This window comes from Peromyscus maniculatus, chromosome 14 (assembly GCF_049852395.1).
Source record: "Peromyscus maniculatus bairdii isolate BWxNUB_F1_BW_parent chromosome 14, HU_Pman_BW_mat_3.1, whole genome shotgun sequence".
NCBI classification, from domain to species: domain Eukaryota; kingdom Metazoa; phylum Chordata; class Mammalia; order Rodentia; family Cricetidae; genus Peromyscus; species Peromyscus maniculatus.
In genome coordinates, this window is record NC_134865.1 from 79,144,058 (window position 1) to 79,165,257 (window position 21,200).

The window sequence follows — 21,200 nt, forward strand, 5'->3', positions numbered from 1 at the left end:
AGACACATTACCAAACTTAAGGTCTAAGCAACAGGTTGTCGCCAAAATAAAGGGCAGGGAAACAGGATTGGGGTGGGGATACAATCATGTGTCCCTGAGCTGTGGGTTGACTTCAGTCCACCGAACATGTGGGTATAGAGAGGAAGGAAGGGAAGGAGGGGAGGCCACAGTCATGCTCCAGCAGCAGATGAACAAGACTTGTCAGCCTTATAGCTTACAATGCTCAAGACATGTACAGCTCCCGAGAGTTGGAGTGACTGTCATCCTGACAGAGGCAGGCTCCTTTACCTTGTTCGTGACGCTGCTTCTAATGGATGTCCAGTGCTGGTGCCGGGCTGCAGGCAGCAGAATTCTCTGATCAGGGTCTCTCTCACAACCTAGGGCTTTCCTCAGGGCTACCTGAGTGTTCTCACAACAGGGCAGCTGATTTCTTTCGGGGCCACATAGAAGGAGACTGAGAGACAGAGAGAGAGAGAAGGAGGGAGAGAGAGATAGAGAGAGAGAGGTAAATGGATAGGTGGGTAGGTAAATAGATAGATAGATAGATAGATAGATAGATAGATAGATAGATAGATAGATAGATAGATAGATAGATAGATAGATAGATAATGAAACAGAAAACAGAAGTGATAGGCCATCATATCTGCCACACTGTAGTGATCTCATCAACTGAGCTGGGCAGACCATTGAAGAGGGTGTGAATAGCAAGAGGAAGCTACCACTGAGGCTATGTGAGGGGGACCTGTTTACCACTTGGAGAGAGAAAAATACTAGAAGAAAAATATTCAGATTCGATGAAAATTATATACCCACACATCTAAAGAGAAAATGCACATAAGCACACTGCTTAAATCCAGCTTTTAAAAAATAAAATCTTGGGGCTGGAAAAATGACTCAGCAGTCAATAAGAGCATGTGCTGCTCCTGTAGAGAACCTGAGTTCAGTTCCCAGGACCCACATCGGGCTGTGCACAACTGCCCGGAACTCTAGCTCCAGGGGACCCGACACCCTCTTAGGCTTCTGCAGGTGCCTACACTCATGTACACAAGCCCCCACATAGACGCACAAACACTCACACACCACTAAAATAAATTAAGAAAATAACTTTTTAAAACCTTCAAAACCACCAGAAATACCCCATCACATTCATGTGGCTAAAACCTAAAGGACTGATTATAGCAAATGTTATAGAAAATTTGGAACAACCAGCCCACTCAGTCACTGCTGAGGGAACCATGAAATGGTTCAATTACTTTGGGAAATTATTTGGCAGTTTGTCACCAAGTTAAACACTTCCTGTCTAAGTCCATTTTCTGTTGCTGAAAACAATACTACCTACTGGATGAGTTTCAAAGACAGAGGTTTACTTCGGCTCAGAGTCAAGACTGGGGGATGGCATCTGTTAATATCCTGCCTGCTGGCAGAGTCCCAGGGTGGTACAGGGGTGGAGAGATGACTCCGTCGGCAAAGTACTTGCTGTAGAAGCATGAAGATGTGAGTGAGGACCCTCAGCACCCACATTAAAAAGCTGAGTGTGGTGGTGCTGACCAGTAAGCCCAATGCTGGGTGTGGAGATAGGGGCATCCCAGGGTCACATTGGTCAGCCGTCTAGCTGAGGCAGTAAGCTCCAGGATGAGTGGTGCGACACTGTCACAAAAGAACAAGGAAGGGAAGGCTGGCAAGATGGGTCAGTGGGAGGCTGCTGGCGGAAGGGGATAAATGTGACCAAGATACATCATAGATGATTATAAAACTCAAAGAATTTTAAAAAATGATAGATGACACCCAAGGAGCAACAGACAGGTTGTCTTCTGACCTATGTATTCACACACACTTATATGAACACAAAATACTACTACTACTACTACTACTACTACTACTAATAATAATAATAATAATAATAATAATAATAATAATTTGATCATTGTGGAAACTGAGGAATGAAGAAGGCTGGGGCAGTTCTTGGATTGCTTTATCCAAGCAGTCACAGCCCTCTATTGATCATGTGACTCTAAACTGTTTCAGAGCAGATGCCCTGTGAACCGCTGTGGAGCTGACATCTCCCTCGGCTTCCCTGGCGTCTGCAGCTTTACTCAGCCATGCTCTCTATCTCTGCTGCCCTCCTCCCCACCGGCCCAAAGGGAAGGACTCTGAAGGGACGAAGCCATGCAACCACAACCTGAAATTTCAGAAACCATCAATCAAAATAAATCTTTCTTCCTTGAAATCATTTCTCTCGGGGGTTTGTCAGACACTGGGTACTCCTTCACACCCTTTGGAGTGTTTCGTTAGCAGCGCTCTGGCATCTTAGGACTGTTGACAGTGAGGAATATGGAGCACCAGGGAACACGGGCCCTAGACTTGCTGAGCCTTGGCCCAACTCACCAGGGAGGCAAAGGACAGAGGCCAAAGGTCAGCGACAAGATCATCTTCTCCAACAAGTGCTTTCAGGATGTTGAGTGGCACTTCTCAGGGCTCCCCCATGTGATGCAGACTTTTTAGTGAGGGGAAAGGAAATGTATCAGTTTGAACTAAAAAGGCTAAGCAGCTGGAAAATAGAATTTGATCATAGACTGGAATTTGTCATGAAATGGACAGCTTATTCTCTATGGAAGAAGCTGAGGACCTCACCCCATACGTTGGCGCTTCCCACATTCGAGTGCATCTTGCCTCCTCTGACAGCCCGCTCCAGAAATACCCTCACAGGCATGCCCAGAGGTGTGTCTCCTGAGTACCTCCAAATCCAGGCAAGCTGAGAGTGAGAATTCACAATGCACATGGCAGTCCTTAAGCACCAAAGTAAAGGAAAAAACGTGAAACTCCTCATTTGCTTATCATTTGACCTCGACGATGATGATGAACTTTTTATTTTATTCTTTAGGTTTTGTGAACTTATTTTCCTGTTTAATTGAAATAGGATTGCTTCACTTTCACCCTCTCCTTTTACTCTCCGGCACTTTCCAACTACCCTCGCACAGCCCTTCCCAAGTTCCTCTGCTCTCGAGGTGAGAGCCTCTCTTTCTTTGATTACTATTAATACATACTTACTGGTGTGTGCTCATCTGTAAACGTTGGGTCGTTGTGACGGTGGAGGAGTGCATGCATGCCATGGATTGTGTGTAGAGGTCAGAGGATAACATTGTGGAGTCAGTTCTCTCTTTCTTCCCTCCAGCCTTCACTTGGGTTCTGGGCATAAAACTCAGGCCCTTGGCCTCGGCAGCAAGTGCTGAGGCACCTTGCTAGCTTTGTTTTAACTTGCAATTAGAGAGGAGGGCAAGTACAAGCACACAAATTGGAAACAACTGACGGGTCTCAGAAGGTTGGAGGTCAAATGGAGTGGGGGAGAGATGCTGAGCTTTGCTGCCATTGGCTCCACGGGGTCTGGCACGGTGCAACTGGAAGCCAAGCTTTCTTAACATCAGAATCCACCTTTGTTCACCCTTGGCGAGCCGTGGAGGAGTGTGCCCACACCACAGAATTCTGTCCCAACCAAACAGGTCTCTCCCCATGAAGGCAGCAGGTGTTCCGCAAATGGGGAGCTTCTCGGTAGTCCTGTCAAGTGCAAACGAATTCATCTTGTGGGAACTAGAGCCCAGGAGACAGGCAGGAAATTGTAACCCAAGGGGGTGCAGAGGCCCTAGTCTCTCATGTGTGGGATTTCCCCACTATATTTTCTTGGAAACGAGTGATCAATGGCAAGAAACGCCAAGGTCACCCGTGCTGCAGATACAGTAGCTGCGTTCCAGTGGCAGGGGAGGGGAGATGGTGTGGAATGGGTCTTTTTTCATTCTGACTAATTTAATAGCTACCAGCCAACAGTTTGCTATCTTAGTGGAGTCTGCGGCATTTAAGGGCTGAAAGTGAAGCTCTAGGGCGATCTCTGCTATTCCCTGGTGGCCAATTTTACTCCCCAGGAGACACGTGGAAATAGCTGGAAATAGGGTTGGTTGTTATGACAAGTGTGTTGGGTTGGGGGAGGGAAGTGGTACTGGCATGTAGTGGGGGGAAGCCAAAAATCCTGCTAAACACCCTATAATACATGAGGAAGACAATTACTGTGGTAATTAAGACTGTCAACTTCCTAGGTGCAGAAAAAATCACCTAGAAGCCAAACCTCTGGACATGTCTGTGCAGGAGTTGCTAAATTAGGTTAAGTGGGGTGAGAAAACCCATGCCAACTGTGGGTGGCACCATTCCCTGGGCTGGCGTCCTCAAATGAATTAAAAAGGAGAAAGTGATCTGAGTACCAGCATTCACCTCCCTGCTTCCTGACTGCAATGCTGTGGGACCAGCTGCTTCTTATCCCCACAACCACGACTTCCCCACCACGGTGGGTTGTTCTTTAGGTTGCTTTTGCCAGGCATTTTGGTAAAGACACAAGAGAGGTGACTAAAGCAAATGCCAAGCCACAGCTGTCAGTGGTGGAAGCACCTGGGCCAGCCCAGAACTTAACAGAGTTTGAGGCAAGACAGATTTGAATGGACTCTAAACGGGACACCCCAGTAGCCCACATCCTCCAGCAAGGCAACACCATCCTCAGCTCCCACCACCCATTCTGCCCTAAAGCTTACTACTTCCTGGCTTGAAAATCTCTCCCAAACTACCCTTTCCTCAGTTTGGGTGGGATGCCTTTCTCTCAGGTGTCTTTGCAGCATCAAAGATGTTCTGTGAGATATGATGAAGTTGGACCTCGCACCTGTTGCAACTGCTCATTGATTCTTACCATTGTTGATGTCATGAAAAAACATGAAATTTCTTTTAGAAAAATATCTGTGGACCCCACGAAGACTCAGACCCTGTCCAACACATAGACTGACTGGGGGCCTGGTGTGAGCCAGGGGAGTCTGAATGTGGACTCTCTTACTGGAGGAGGGGGGAGACAGAGAGACCTTTGGCTCTCAATTGTGAAAACACAGGTCTTCAGAGACATTTCTGGTCATAGCCAGGAGCCAATCCTGGAGTCTATAGGTGGGCAAATGCCAGTGGTTTCCCTTACACCCTCAAAATGAGTCTTCACACATTACCTAATGTCCCCAAGGAGCAAAATGAGGGAGGAAATTATCTGCCTGAATATATATATATATATATATATATATATGTGTGTGTGTGTGTGTGTGTGTGTGTGTGTGTGTGTGTGCAAATATAGTCATATGCCAACCACTCCCCATCCATTTCCATCATCCCTTAAGCAGATACCATCCATCCATCATGCATGGCTTGGATATGAAGTGTGTTGAAGGCTTGCTCACCAGCTGGATAATCCAGAGAGGTGGTTGGGTCTTGAAGCACTAACCATGTTCAAGAAAGCAACTGATTCCTGAATTCAGAGCTTGGTGGCTATTAGTACATGTGAGCGGGTTGGAGGAAGAACACCACCATCATGGAAGGGCACGCCTTCGCCAAGTTTGTCCTGCCCCTGGCTCCTTCTTCCTTCTCTCTCTCTGCATCCTCCCCATGAGCTGAGCCATCCTACTGTACCTCACATTCCTGCCCCACCCAAGCCCAAACCCAACAAGAACCTATAAACCCGTGAGCCAAAATAAATAATTTCTCCTTTAAATCATCTCTCCCCGGGAATTGTCTTACAGCGATGGAAAACTAACAAGCGCTGCTCCCTGTTTGTGCCAGAGTCATTTTCCATATGTTCTTTTGATTTTTTTTTTTTGGGGGGGGTTTCAAGACAGGTATCTCAGTGTAGCTTTGCGCCTTTCCTGGATCTCACTCTGTAGACCAGGCTGGCCTCGAATTCACAGAGATCTGCCTGGCTCTGCCTTCCGAGTACTGGGATTAAAGGCATGCACCACCACCACCCGGCTTTGAATTTTTTTTTAACCATCTTCATTAGAATCCTCTTGTCTGTGCTTCATTTCCTTCAGTGTATTCAAAGTCTTGCACTTCTCAACAGATGCTTTGTTTCCCTAGTCCTTCATTGTCCTGGCCACTGTTGTCCCCCTTTGCCAATTCTTTCAGTGGGCCGGGTTCCGTGAAGCTTCTTTCTTCTTTCTCTTGACTCCCCTCCTGTTATTAAAATGCAGGTTTCTTCGAGATGGAAGCGCAAGTCATTATTTTTCAATATTAATGTTATTGTTTTTCTGAAGCTGCTGTTGTTCCGTAATTCAAGGACCCCTTGTCGAATCCCATATGTAGCGTGTTTATTAGATGTAATATTTTATCTCTCGGACTCCTTGCCTGACACCATCATTTCCTTCTTATTTCAATAAAAATGATCTCCCTCCTTGCAATTCTGACAGGAGCTAATGGTTTTCTTTATCACAAGAGAAAGTAAGAGTAGGACCATGCTAAAAGACAAAATGAACTGTATATATTTGTGCCTTAATTCAATTTACAACATAAACTCCCATCCTAATAAAGTAACTTCCATAACATCCCAGGTAACAAAAAAAAAAAAGCCACAATAAACGTCTCGGGCCTTCACATTTTTCTGCATTTGCAAATGGTGGGTTTGAAAACCACTATCCAGGCATAAGCTCGTGGGAAAAGGAGGAGCAGGCCACAGAAGGGCGAAGAAGGCTTTCTGGTTTCTTAATGTCATTTTTCTCCTTGGTGTTTTGGCATGGTTTGGGATGATGCATTTTAATCAAGTGTAAATAGAACACTATGCTCTCATCACCAACAAAAAAGCAACATTGGATGCTGAGGATTCAACTTATTAGGAAAAAAAAAATAACATTTGGAGCACAATGAAAAACTCTTAGAAGAACTGGGAGTACTGTAGCTAATGTCAGTCAACCGAGAAAATAAGACACATTTAACACACATTGTGTATGAGTCTGAATTGTCCCAGGAATCTTATAAGCATGTTTAAATGCTAGGTACCAATTAACATAAGAAAACAGAACTTTCAAAAGCACTACCTGGCTGCTGTGTACAGATGGAGACACGGCAGAAGTTTGAATCCCTTTCAACTATTGAATTTTGGAGTTGCCCTATGTCAAAAAAAGAAACTGAACAGCAGTCACTCCCCTTCTGGTGAAACAATCTATCCAGATGCCCACATCTGTAAACAGGGCCAGCAGTCCATCCTACGTGGTCCATAAACAGACTGGCTTCTGTTGGGGGAAGGATCCTGGGTCTGCCAGCACCTAACTGTAGAACCCTGCAAACATCTCAAGCAACTGCTACTATACAACAAGGGCCTGAGAAGCCCCGCCCCCTGCTTGGGTCACTGTCAGGATCAAATGATGTGTTCAAGCAGCATCCAGCATGTGCCTGCTTCATGGTAAAATGTCACTAAATGGCAGATATCTTCTGACTCTCATCCAGTTGCTGTCTTCGGTCAATAAAGCTGTGACACTGAGCCCTGGAATCTCTGACAAGGAGTAGACTAGAAGCCTCCATTCAAATGTCACTTTCCCCAGCACTTGGGCTGTGCCTAATCGGGGAACATGCTAAGGAAGATGCTGTAGGGGTTGCTGAGATGAGTTTGACATGATGCTGACTGCCATGGGTCTAATTATTAGCTCTGAGGCAGAAAAGTCACAGACACCATCAGTTACATATAGCATGTCTCTTTGTTGATGTTGGACACATTGCTAAGTCTCCTGTGTACTGTGATTTAGGGAAAGAGTGCTATCTTGCAGAGTGTGTGCCCCTTTAGAACAAGAGCTGTTTCCAACTCACCTTTACCTCTCTGGTGTCCATGACACCTGTACCACTTGTGAATAATGTGCTGGTTCAGCAATATGTCCGCTGAGAACCTGACAGGTGGGATACGCTGGTAGAGATGCAGGGACTCGATGAACAAGGCATGGTCGTGATGCCCGTGCTCACTGGTTTTGCATTCTATTCCAAACCATAGGGTCTACTATCACATGGAACGTATGACACTCAGACTCCATATGGAAGGTCTCACTGAAGGTAAACAAATTCATGTATGCAAAATCAACTCAGGGATAGAACCACCACCACCCCGATAAAAAGAAAGGATGATTCAAGAGCTCTGACAGGACAGTATTTGTTGGTTTGGGAGTGATGAGGAACTTCTAGAAAGAGGGTTAAAGTAATGAAGTCCCACAGAATCTTACATGGAGCTTTGAGAGTCTTCTTCTGCCTGGCCTGTAGTTGTTCTAGACTTCCAGACTCGTGTTTGCTCTTCTTAGATGATAAACTTGTCTTGCCTTCTCTGTCATCTAAGTGTACGAGCAGAAATGTGAGACCATGTACTTTGGAAAGACGGGACAAAGGGTATCTGCATCCACCCACCTGCCTAAAGGGAGCTGGAGCAGAAGAAAGCAGTGAGAATGTTGCTGATGAGGTCACACATAGAAAATGCTAACTCATCCCATGATTCTACCTGGCAATACTCTTAGCCCACAACTAATAACTGAATCCTCCTGTGTGTCCGGCTCTGTGCTAGAATCAGAGCTTCAAGGGGGTGGGGAGAGGGAAGCACGCAACTTGCTGCCCTTGGCTATGAGTGTCCACAGCCCCATGACTACTCTGCCAGCAGAGAAACGCAAAACCAACACAAAGTTCCTGCCCATAGGATGACACTGTCTCCTGGAAGAGACAGGGCACCACCACCCAATCTCAGTATTCTGAGGTTACAGGTTTTAGTACAGTCTCATTCCTTTTTTTGGAAGGAGAAACAGCCAAATGGGCTAGGGAGATACAGAATGGGTGGGTCCCTTTCTGTTCCAATAGCAAATGGTAATGGGGGAAAATGAGGAGGATTTGTACATGTAAATATCCAACAGGTGGCTCATTGGGTTCCTAGGGCCCAAGGGCTGGGTACCACCTGATGATACTCACTGCAAGAAGTATACCTGCCTCCTTCCTCTGAATAGTCCAACCATCAGTTGAAATCTCTGGATTTTTGGTACACTTGAGCACAAATCTATTGAGCTTTATTGGTGCTGTTTCAACTTCCTCCAAGACATTGAGGACATGCAAGGCAAACCAACTGAATGCCTTGACTTGAAGAAGCCACCAGGCTGGCTCGAGCATGACTGCAAACAAGTTCACCTAGGATGCCTCTTGGCGGTGCACTTTTTCCTCAATCAGTAATTCCTCCAAAGCAAGACTCTGAAACTAACAAAAAGCTATGTCCTATAAGCAGCCATTGTCTCTTGACATGTGTGACGTACTTCTTTCTGTGACCTGCCTCTGATGCTCGCTCTGTATCTTCTCTGCCAACTTGATCAGGCCACTGCACTCACTGGGAGCTGTCATTTATTTGTCTGTATAAAGGAGAACATTGGGACCTGGGGTGAGGATATGTGTGATCATGTAAATGAAATTCACAGCCCAGGGTACCTGTGAACACAAACTCTTACACATGAGGATTCAGCTGCTCTTAGGATGTATAGAAACGCCTGGCAAGCATGTTCCACAGAGCAAGTACTTTGCTAATGATGTGCCTTTTCTCATTTAAAAAAAGAATAAGGCATTGGAGACTACTTTAATGGCCTCCATTATCAGCAGAGAAGAATTCCTGAATGTTCTGGAAACATCTGAGTGAAAAGCTAAGTGGTGAATATTCAAATGCCTACTATTCCAATATATGCAGAGCTCTTGGCTGTTGTTCTTCATTTGAAAACTTTGGTTCTGTTTGTCTTGGTGAGGGCCAAAAGCATAAGATCTTTATTCAAAGCTCTACAAATAGAAGTAAGATGTTGGACCTTTGAGTAACAATTGCTAAAAGCATGTACTATTTATCAGTGTTCCCCTTTTGTCTGTGTTGTCTGCTCTCTAATAAAAAAAAAAGATGAGATGAGTGGATAATACCATAGGAATTTGAAAAGGAAAGACTTAAGTTTGTGGAAAGCCGTGAGAGCCAATTCAATTAAATAAGTTTTGTCTTTAAAACTCAGATATGTATTAAAGTATGATTTCCTAACATTTTCTCCCTAGTGACCTTGACTTTCTTAACTCTTTGTCACAAATTTAATAATGATGCTAAGAATATATTAATAAAATCTCAAAGTATATGTATGCTGTGCAACAAGTTTCCTGGGTGTATTTATATAAATTTCCTAGCCATCTCCTAAAAATGTTTCCCTCTAAACGGTACTATGAGGAAATCAAACTACTGTTTCCCAAGTTTATTAACTTATTTTCTTGTATTTTCCTAATCATAACAAATATAGTCAACTTAAATATTCTTAGAAAATTCTCAGCTCTGTGATTTGGTGCTCTTCTTGGGCACTGTGATTCTTGCATTTATTTATTTATGGATTATACAAAAAGATGAATTGAATACTGAGCATCCAGTTTTCCCTCTATTTGCAAATTTATGTTCAACACAAAATAGGAAGTGATTGATGTTCACCAGAGTGGATAAACAGAAAACCTCACTTCTCCAGAGTGCTTGTATATGAATCTATCATGGCAGCTCCCTTCCCAGACCCCAAAGATCCTATTTATTCTATGCAAAGAGAACTCTCCTCTTTGGCTCCATTTACACCCAGACTGACCTGATATTTCATCATTTGACAAGACCATGTGACTTGGCCAAGAAGGACAGAGATGATGTTGAAATCCACCTCATCCTTGTTCCACACATGCAATGCCCCCAGCCCTACAAGCAAGAGAGAGGAAAGTTAAAAGAACAGGAGGAGAAGGGAAGGAAGGAAGTGAGGAAACGAAGGATGAGGAGATTGAACTCACCAGGAAAGAAACTGCCATTGCAGTGATATGGTGACATATTGTGTTACACAGTGATGATGGACCACAGAAGAGAAGGTATCAGGAAGGTATTGTGTAAATTATCAAAACAGCCCAGCCATTCTCTAATGGTTAGAGAGTCTGAGTGCCATGTGCTAGTCCCCAGACACCAGTGAGCCTTGTTATTTGTCTTCCTTCCAATCACCCTTGGGTGGATTCTTTCTGATCCTGGTCCTTGAGAAAAAAAAATCATCAAGAAATAGTATGTCCCTTACCAACTCTCACATGCCTGCTTCCTCAGCCAAGGGAGCAGGGATGTGACATGTCTTTCCACAGATCCTCCCCCGCCCTGGATGCTGAAGAGACATCTTCAAACTGCCTTTTGTTTAGATCAGTGAAGTGTTTGACTTTATCAAGCTCCTTGATTGTGCCTCCGTTTCAAGGACATCACTTAAAGCAGAGATCGGCTCAACAGAGGCACGTGGCTCTGCACCCATAAGATCACAGACAGTATCTCTGTAACTGTGCCCCTCCACAGCTGTTCGTGGTCACATATGGTAATTTCACAGCACCTGTGTTCTTCCTGGGGGCTAAGAACTAATCTGTGGTGTTTTGTTGATTGTAGGTGAGGGCTTTAGGGGCGCAGAACCAATAGTAGATCTCAACCAATCTGTACTTTGGAGCCTCTGACAATTGATAATGAACAAAGACACCTCAGTGAATGCTGAAGACTGGGTGAGTTCCACGGATTTGTTTACTCATTCTTTATTATAAAAATAAACAAACAAAAGCAAACAAAACCAAAACTTTTTTAGCCATTCAGTATATACTAGGCTCTCTACAAACTTTTCTATTCCCAGTGATGAAGGGAGGTGGTTGGGCCTCTGAGCAATCTTAGATCTAAGGGGAAGGAAGAGTTGATGGAGCCAAACTAGTCCTTGCCTTAGCAAGGACTAGGATTATTGGGAGAGTGCCTCCTTCCCATGGAGGAGACAGACATCTGTCCTTGTCGCCTGTCCACCTACCAGTCTTTAGTAGGAACTTATGGTGGCTGATGTCCTTGACCCCACCCTGGGTCTCTGGGTCAGAGTTGGGTGCCTGGGCCAATACTGGGCACCTAGGTTAGTTTGGATGTCCAGGTTAGTGCTGGGTGCCTGGGCTAAGACTTGGGTGTCTAGGAGCATTTATCAGCCCGATAACTTTTAGATAGAATTTAGGAACGCAAATCCACACCCCTTACCATTCATTGTTTAGCAGGTGGAGCACTAAAGGCCTGTGCGCATGTCATCTCACCTGGACTCTGGCACCACCTTGCCAAGCAGGCCCCACTATTAGCCCTGTTACTCAGTGGAGGACTCTGGGGCCAAGCTTACATGATCAGAAAAGAGATGGAGTTAAGACTGAAGGGTGACTACCCTTGCCTCTAAAGTCCCAGGTCTTAACTGTGGTGCCCACCTCATATACTTTGTGTCTCCCATTGATATTTGTCAATCTAACCTGATATCAATTCCTACTCATCACTACTAGCTACAATCATGGCTCAGAAACAGATAACCTCAAAGAAAAAAGATTCAGCGTTTCCCAATTTTCAACCCATGAATTTCTTGTAAAATGGAAGCTGATGAGGAGGAAAAAAGAATCCAAATGGCAGACTCAGAAAAGAGGTTGAGTGACCAAAGCTGGACAGGGGCTGCATCCAAAGAAATCTCTCAGCCACAGGCTAGGAATTCATGGTGGCAGAGGGGCACGCTCTTTCCATCAGCCTCGACAGAGAGCAATGCATCTAACAAAAGTGTGGAGCACACAGAGGGGCGAGGAGGCTTGAGACCATCGTTGTTGCCACCGTTGGAAGAGTTAATCAATACTGCCTAAAATTGACAAGACGCTAAAAGGAAAACATGACTCCAACGTTTTCCTATTTGAGGAGATTTACCCAAAGGAAATAACCTGAAAACAGATACAAGGTAAGTTCACACAGATTTTTATTGAAGGGTTATTTGTAATAAAACAAAGGGAAAGGGGGAACCCATAGCAGTCAATCACAGAGCACAGAGTAATTAAATTCTGTTAGAGTATAAATGATAATTATTGAAATGGTTGCAACCTGAAAATGACAGCGATGTTAATGTAAAATGAGCAAATAGAACTCCTAATGACAGGTCCCACATCTTTGGAACTAGGAGGAAGTTGTGCACATAGGAACATGTTTGAAAAGTGCACGCACACATGCATACACACACACACACACACACACACACACACACACACACACACACACACACACCTCTAGTCACCAGTGGCAGCCTTGAACGTCTCTGTACTTTTTTTTTTCCAGTTTCTCTTCCTCTGGGCTGAGCCAGATGGCAGAGACACTCACAGCCCAGAGTAGATTTCCCATTATCCATTTTGAAGGAATGGACTTCTGGTGTTAACTTGGGTATTTTCCCCTTTATGTCATTCCTCTTATGTGTATGCTTGGTAAGGATGGAGCCCAGTTGCTTTATGATATTGCTGTGAACATTTTTTGAGCTCCTGTTTATAAAGATTTGTTTTCCCTTTAGCGACTTTGATGTGTTATATCCAGTTGCAGAACAATTATTTTGGGGAAATCACCTTATGACCTCAGAACTCTCTAACCAATACTAAATACTATTGTACATAAGCACAGTATATAAACACATAAGACTAAATTTCACAATCACAGACCTCAGGTTGGAACTCCAGGGAGATTGTTATTTTAATTTCATTTGCACTGATGATACGAATGCCACTTCTTGGAAAATCAAAAATAGACATTCAAGAATATGAGAGAGACAAGCCCTGACATTTAATCTGGTCCCATCGGCTTCCAGGTAGTAACGAGACTGAGGAGGTTAGATGGGGTGCCTAAACCTACATACTATGACAGCGGGTCGAGCGCTCATTTTGTAAAGCTCCGAATGCTCTTGTCATGTTTGTTCGGTAGAGGGAGGGATCCTTAAAATGGGATGTCCTTAGCAGCTAATCAGTTCAACAGCAGTAGAAAGGAAGTGTGTCCCCAGCAGCAGGCACAGGTATCACCAGAAGCTGTTTGAGATGGGCTGTTACATGATGATGGAAAAGTGAAGAATGCTCGGTAGAAAAGGCCAGGGTCCAGTTGAGCATGGACATTCTGAACCCAAAATGATCACAATGTACAGCGCTGGACCCCCCGCCCCGCCCCTACAAACCAGCTGCTGAGTGTCTTCCAGGAGACCAGGGAGCAGTGGCCATCCTCCTAAGGAGGCCTTCATGATCCAGTAATCCATTCAACTTGGTCTCTCTCTTGGCTGCACTAGGTGATGCTGGTATGAAACCTGAGGCCTGTGATAAGTGGAGTGTGCGGCCCAGGCTAACTCTCAGATATCCAGACTAGAGGCAATGTAAGACAACACAAAAGTGAGTGTCTGTGGTCAAACACCCCAACAAACGCCATGCGGCAACCCCAGCTGCTCCTTTACTGACGAGGCTCAGCATATAAAGCTTATGTAAGTTTAGAATGCAGACCTACAGTAGCACCTGGATTAAGGTCCCGAATGCACTGAAACTGTGTGAGCTCAGAGTTCACTTCAGAGAGTCTGTGTCAGTATATAAGGGGGAGAATGACTGAGGAAGATACCAAATGCCAGCCTCTGGCATCTGCTACACACCACACACACATACACACACACACACACACACACACACACACACACACACACACACAATGCACACAACACATATTTATACACACAACATATATTCATAAATGCACAAACAACACACATACACATGTCCACACCTGAGTATATATACACACACATCCACGCACACCACACCACACACACATATACACGCACAACGCACACATTCACACACACAAATGTGCACACCTGAATATACACACACACATCCATGCATATCACACACACATACACACATTCACACACACACGTCCACACCTGAGTATACACACATATGCATCCATACATATCACACACGCACAACACACATTCACACACACAACATAAACATTTACACATACAAATGTGCACACATGAGTACACACACACAGATCCATGCACACACTACACACACACATACACATACCAATAAATGCACATTAAAATTGAAAACTAATGAAAAATCCCTGCAATACCAGGTCTATACCTCAGCATCCAGACATAATTCTGGATTCCTGAGTTCATCAACCTTTATCATCAAATACTTCAAAATTTTAAAAACTATAGTAGCTGCTACCTTTATAGAACTGATATTTCTAAATGTCCTAGGTGGATGGTTATATGTGTATGTCAACATAGGCATCATAAAATTTGAAAACCACACACATGAGAAAAGGGCATAGAAAATAAATCCATCTGCTAGGACCCAAACACATGTTGAGAGTTGCACAGAATATAAAATATTAACCTTATTGCAGACTTTTATTTTAATAAGAATCTCTTGGACTAAATAATAGGAACCAAATACAGCAATATAGTTTCCAAGAGTGCTGTGGGCACCCCCCTGGGACTATTGGGGGGGGGGGACTTGGCAAGTGACACTTGTACAGGTTTAAATTTGAAATTGCATTTAATTTGTGTGTCCTATTACTTAGCTGAAAACATGCACCTCGGAGGCAAATGCAGACAGAAATGGGCATCGAGCTAAAAATATTTGAGAGGCAATAATTTGCCTTAATGGCATCCACACCTAGATGGGGAAAGTAATGAACTATCTCAAGGGAGGTGTTTCTTTGGCTTAATTTGTTTTCACGCTGTTAGCAAGTTGTCAACCTCAGAACTTTCCTGAGTAACTGCTCGTGAACCTGTCTTTTGTTTCAGCTTCAGGTAAGCCCACTCCATCTCCATGCCCTTTCTTCCATTTTTTTTTCAGTTGTAAAACCCCTGCATATGATGATGAGGCATTGTTCTAGAAATAGAGAGATGGGACTAAGAAAATAAAGGGCCTATTAGTGGATGTCCACATTTGTTTTACCTGGATCATCTCTCTTCAGTCTTGCCCACCTGTCACCCAGGTAGACTGACGTAAGAGCTGGAGTCCCAGTGCCTGTGGGTGGCAACAAGACATCTAGAGGTTAGTAAAGAATGGGAAATGATTGGGTTAGGAAAAAAATATTCTTACAGAATCCTAAGAGTCTGAGCCAAGGAGAGTGAATTCTACAGTCAAGTGAACTCACAGATGATGAACCTCAAGTTGCAAACAGAAGAGAATGGAGAGTGAGAGTATGAGGGAGACCCAGATTCTGCAGGGCAGGGGGATGCACAGTGGTCTCCACAAGCACCTCTCAAAGAAGCAACGGAGGGCACCTGAACCCAGTGCACAAACTGTTCAGAAATTTTCTTGTCCCAACCCAAGAGTGCCTTTCTTTCTCAAGCATGGCTGCAGCATCCTCTCTCCTGGCACATGCAACCATACTACCATACTGTGTGGTTCTCCATGCTGCCCCATCTGAGATGGCCACTGTCCATGAAGATCAGGACTCATTCTGCAGAGTCCATCCAGAGCCCTTCAGGTAACTCTGTGAGTGAGAAGAAACTGGATGAACACAACATCTCAAAGGCATCTAGCTGTGTGCAGCAGGGACCTAGCTACAGACAGAAAGCCCAAGCCACCAGGGTCCTACCAATGGTCCCAGCATGGGCTTTAAGCCATGAAGAAAGAAGAAAACATCAAGATCAGATGATGGAGTGTGTGTTCATGATCTCACATGCATGAAATGAGCTAAACATGCAAAAATGCCTGTCTGTTGTGAGAGACACCCTTCATGGTACATCTTACACACACCTTGTATATCATATACAGGCACTCTACTCAATAAATAAGGATGCTGGGCTTTCTTACTTTGAACTTGAGGCTAATTATCCATCTACTGTCCTCTTTCCCATAATACAAATCATGGCTTCCTGCTTTCTCAGACCTACCTCATCCTCCAGGACACCTATGCTATTTAACAATATGCATAGCAAAAATATAAATGACTGCATCACTCACCGTGCATGGAGCATGTGCCTTGCATGAATTCAGGGATCCCATGTCATCACTGGCCTGATCACAAATGGATTCTGCCCTCTGTGTTAGAGGTAGGATCTGTATTCCAATGTGATCCCTTTAATTGCTTGGTCATGGGTGGTATGTAGTGTGTGAGAACCCTGGGCTCCACAGATCTTGGGGGCTAGGGGATGTTCTGAGACTTTTGTTTTCAGCAAATTTACAAACCTAAGCCTTGGCCAGACACACCATTGATAAGAGTACACACATGGATGAGTACAGACCTTAACCGTGTTTACAGCAGAAAACTGTCATTCTCTGGACCAAGCCAGACTTCCCTTTCCTCCATGTGTGAGCATGTGTGAGCATGTGTGTGTGTGTGTGTGTGTGTGTGTGTGTGTGTGTGTGTGTGTGTGTGTATACTGCACAAATAGGTGTGGAGATCAGAGGAAAACCTTGGTCATCAGTTCTCACCCCCATCTATTTCTGATGGTGTCTTGTTCTTCTCTGCTGTATATGTCAGGCTAGTTGTCCTGTGAGCTTCTGAAGGTTCTCATGTCTTCCCTCCCATCTCACTGCAGAAGCTCGGGGATTACACATGCACATTACCTGAACTAGGAGGGGAAATTGTCTCTTCCATGTTACACTTCCAGGTCACAGTCCATCATTGAGGGAAGTCAGGGTAGGAACTCAAGCAGGAACCATGGAAGAAGGCCGATTACCAGCTTGCTCTTTGTACTCAGGTAGCTCTCTTTCCTATCCCAGGCCTACCTGCCTAGAGATGGTGCTACCTACAGTGGGCTGGGCCCATCCATGTCATTCAAGTCTATGGCCTACATTCATGTCCATGGGAAAGTCTCATCAGTTGAAGCTCCCTCTTCCCAGGTGACTAGGTTATTTCAAGTTGGCAATAAAAACTATCCAGGACATGTGGATTTTGGGAATTTAAACTCAAATGTCCATACTTCTATGACACACGCTTTGATCACAAAGCCATTGTTCTTGCCTCTGCTTTGTACTCCTTCTTAAAAACTTGCCTTTTTATCCTTTTGAATCAACTGTCCTCCTTCTCTAAGAATGAGCCCAGTGCTGAATCTCTGGTGACGTGTGCTGACGTCATGGGAGAGATGAGTTTACTGGGTCTTTGGTCAAGATGGTAGTGACTGAACAGAGTGACACAAACTGTCATCTGGATAATCAGGGGCTTTCTCTACACAAAGAACAGGGCTGTCTTTCTCTGGGGACACTACCCCAAAGCTGCCTGTTTCAGTGAGTGCAGCTAGGACACTGGCAGTCAGTGTGTGTGAGGGTGGCATCTGTCTAGACCATGAGGAAATGAATGTGGCCAATTCTGCCATGGAAGTGGATGACACCCACAGTGTACAGAAGTTGCCACTCTGCCTGTGGTCTGCACTGGGTTTCTTTCAGGTGAGGGCTCCTAGTCACTATCAACAGTACCCCCAAGCTGCAATGTCTTGCCGTTGACAGTGCCACCGTGGCACACGCTGAAACAGCATCACACACACACACACACACACACACACACACACACACACACACACACACACATTCCTCCACAAGCTCCTGGACCCATGCGTGGAGTACACAGCAAAGTCTGAAAGAATAAGCAGATGCTTCCTCTCCACTTAACTGACAACTATTCCCAGGTGGAATCAAAGCTCTGTGGGGACATGGCAGAGGAGGGAGGGCTTTAGCTGAGAAGGCGGGACAGTTTCCCGTCACAGTGTGACAGAGCATGGGCTGCAGTCTGATCTGAAGGCACAGCTCCTCACCCTGCTTCCACACATAACAGCTGTGCCACAGTCAGTCCTAACAATGGAAACTCAGTTTCCCCACTTCCAAGTGAGGAGGATGGTGCCTATGCCTAGAGTGTGGATAAAATCCAAGTGAGGTCATCCCCATCTGGACCCCAGCAGGACATTACACTGCAGGTGACAGCAGTGTACGCTACTCAAATACACACTTTAAATTCTACTGAAACAGCAAGCATGTGTATAACAAGTTCAATCCACCTCTATTTAGTTTATCACAAGATCAGTTCTATCTGCTTCAGTAGGCAGCAGGGTTAGGGGGAGAGAGGAACCTGTTCCACACAGATATCCAGAGACCAAGGCTCAACTCCTGCCTTTCCAGAGTGCCAAGGGCCAGTCCTGGAAATGATGCTCTTCCATTCAGCTCACATAGAATTGGCCAAAACTCGGTAATGTGCTCACCCCTAGCTACAAGGGAGGTTGGCAAATATAGTCCACCTGTTGCTTAGAAAAAGAAAAATAGGATTTATAAATACAAATACTACTAATAATAGTAATAATAAGCCATTATTCAGTAATCTATAAAAAAGATTTCAGTCCTAAATCATTCTCCTAAAAGGTGACTTTTTGATAACCCCATTTCTGGGGCACCACTCCCTTGTTGTGTGGGCAGAAGATGGAAAGCTCCTTAGGATGCTTCAGGGGTGGGAGGAACTGGAAACATGTCCACCTCTGACCCCCATATGGCACTGCGGTTCTCCAATGCAGGAAGCCATTTCGGGGTCATTGTTAAATATTAAGAAGAGATGGGAGAAATGTTTATTAGAAACAATGACTACTTTTCTCATGTGTGAAACAGAATTACTGTGAGAGGGGAAGATGTAACGGACCAAGATGGTGCTGGTGGGTAATGAACCCCACTTCCCCCTTGCTGGTGGATCAGGATGGAATGAGGGAGGAATTCTGACTTGCTGATTCAGAGTCGTTCTTGCCCTGCCCACAGCTGGACCCCGAACTGGGCTTCTTTAGCCAAGTATGGTAATCGCTTACCCTTATGACTTGGGAAGCGGAGGCTGGAGGATTGCCATGAGTGCAAAGTCAAATGGGGCTGCATGACAGGTCCAAGTCACTCCGAACTTACAAGGTAAGAGCCTGTCTTTAAAACAATGGCGTCAACAACAGAATAAACCTCACTAAAACCCCAACCAAAAGGAAACCCAGCTGAGTTACTGCTCTTCCAACATCTTGTTGGCCCATGCCAATCAATGGAAATCAGATTGAAGTTCTACCAAACAGCTCCATCTGTACCTAAGGCATGGCTTGTTAGTTTTTGTTAACTTGCCACATGCTTCCGTCATCTGGGAATAAGAACTCTCAATTGAAAAAATGCCTCCATCAGTTTGGCTTGTAGGCAAGTCTGTGGGGCTGGTCTTAATTCATGGTTATTGTGGGAGGGCCCAGCCTACTGTGGTGCCACCACCCCTGGGCATGCAGGTCTGGGTTGTATAAGAATGGCAGTTGAGCAAGCCAAGGAGGGCAAGCCAGTAAGCAATTTTCTTATGTGGTCTCTGCTTCGGTTCCTGCCTCCAGGTTCCTGCCTTGAGTTCTTGCCCTGACTTCCTTTCATGATAGACTGTAGGCTGTAATATAATAAACCCTTTCCTTTCCAACTTGCTTTTGGTCATGGTGTTTATCACAGCAACAGAAAGCCAACCAGGGCAGGCATTAATAGGAAATAAGGGCTTTGCTGAAGCCATTACATCCAACAATCAGCTTAAAAATCTCCACATAGGTTTGTTCTCCAGAATCTCCTCTTCTCTACCACTCCACACAAGGGCTCTCCTGCACTCCCCTCCCTTTCCCTTCCCAGACTCTACTCAACCCTGCTTCCTGCCAGCTCCTTTCTCTTACGTCTTTTCCTTGGGAATCCTCATTGGGGCCCTCTCGCTGTGAAAATCCAGCATGCCCTCTGCTGCTGACCTCACACTCTGCATGCCTACATCTCCCTGCTCTGCCATAGGAAACAGACAGCCTACTTTATAGGACATGGACTAACAGTAAAAGTTTAGTGGCTGCTGAAAAGCCCCTTTTCTTTTCTTTTTCTTTTCTTTCTTTTCTTTCTTTCTTTTCTTTTCTTTTCTTAATGTCACATTTTCTTTTCTTTTCTTTCTTTCTTTTTTCTTTTCTTTCTTTCTCTCTTTTCTTTTTCTTTTCTTTTTCTCTTTTTCTTTTCTTTTCTTTTTTTTTTTTTTGGTTTTTCGAGACAGGGTTTCTCTGTGTAGCTTTGCGCCTTTCCTGGGACTCACTTGGTAGCCCAGGCTGGCCTCGAACTCACAGAGATCCACCTGGCTCTGCCTCCCGAGTGCTGGGATTAAAGGCGTGCGCCACCACCGCCCGGCTTTCTTTTCTTTTCTTTCTTTCTTTTCTTTTCTTTTTCTCTTTTTCTTTTCTTTTCTTTCTTTCTTTTCTTTTCTTTTTCTTTTTCTTTTCTTTCTTTTCTTTTTTCTTTTCTTTTCTTTTTCTTTTCTTTTCTTTCTTTCTTTTCTTTTCTTTTTTCTTTTTTCTTTTTCTTTTTTTCTTTTCTTTCTTTCTTTCTTTCTTTCTTTCCTTTTTTCTTTTCTTTTCTTTCTTTTTTTCTTTTCTTTCTTTCTTTCTTTTCTTTTTTCTTTTCTTTTTCTTTTCTTTCTTTTCTTTTCTTCTTTTCTTTTCTTTCTTTTCTTTTTCTTTTTCTTTTCTTTTTTTCCTGTTTTCTTTTCTTTTTTCTTTTCTTTCTTTTCTTTTCTTTCTTTGTTT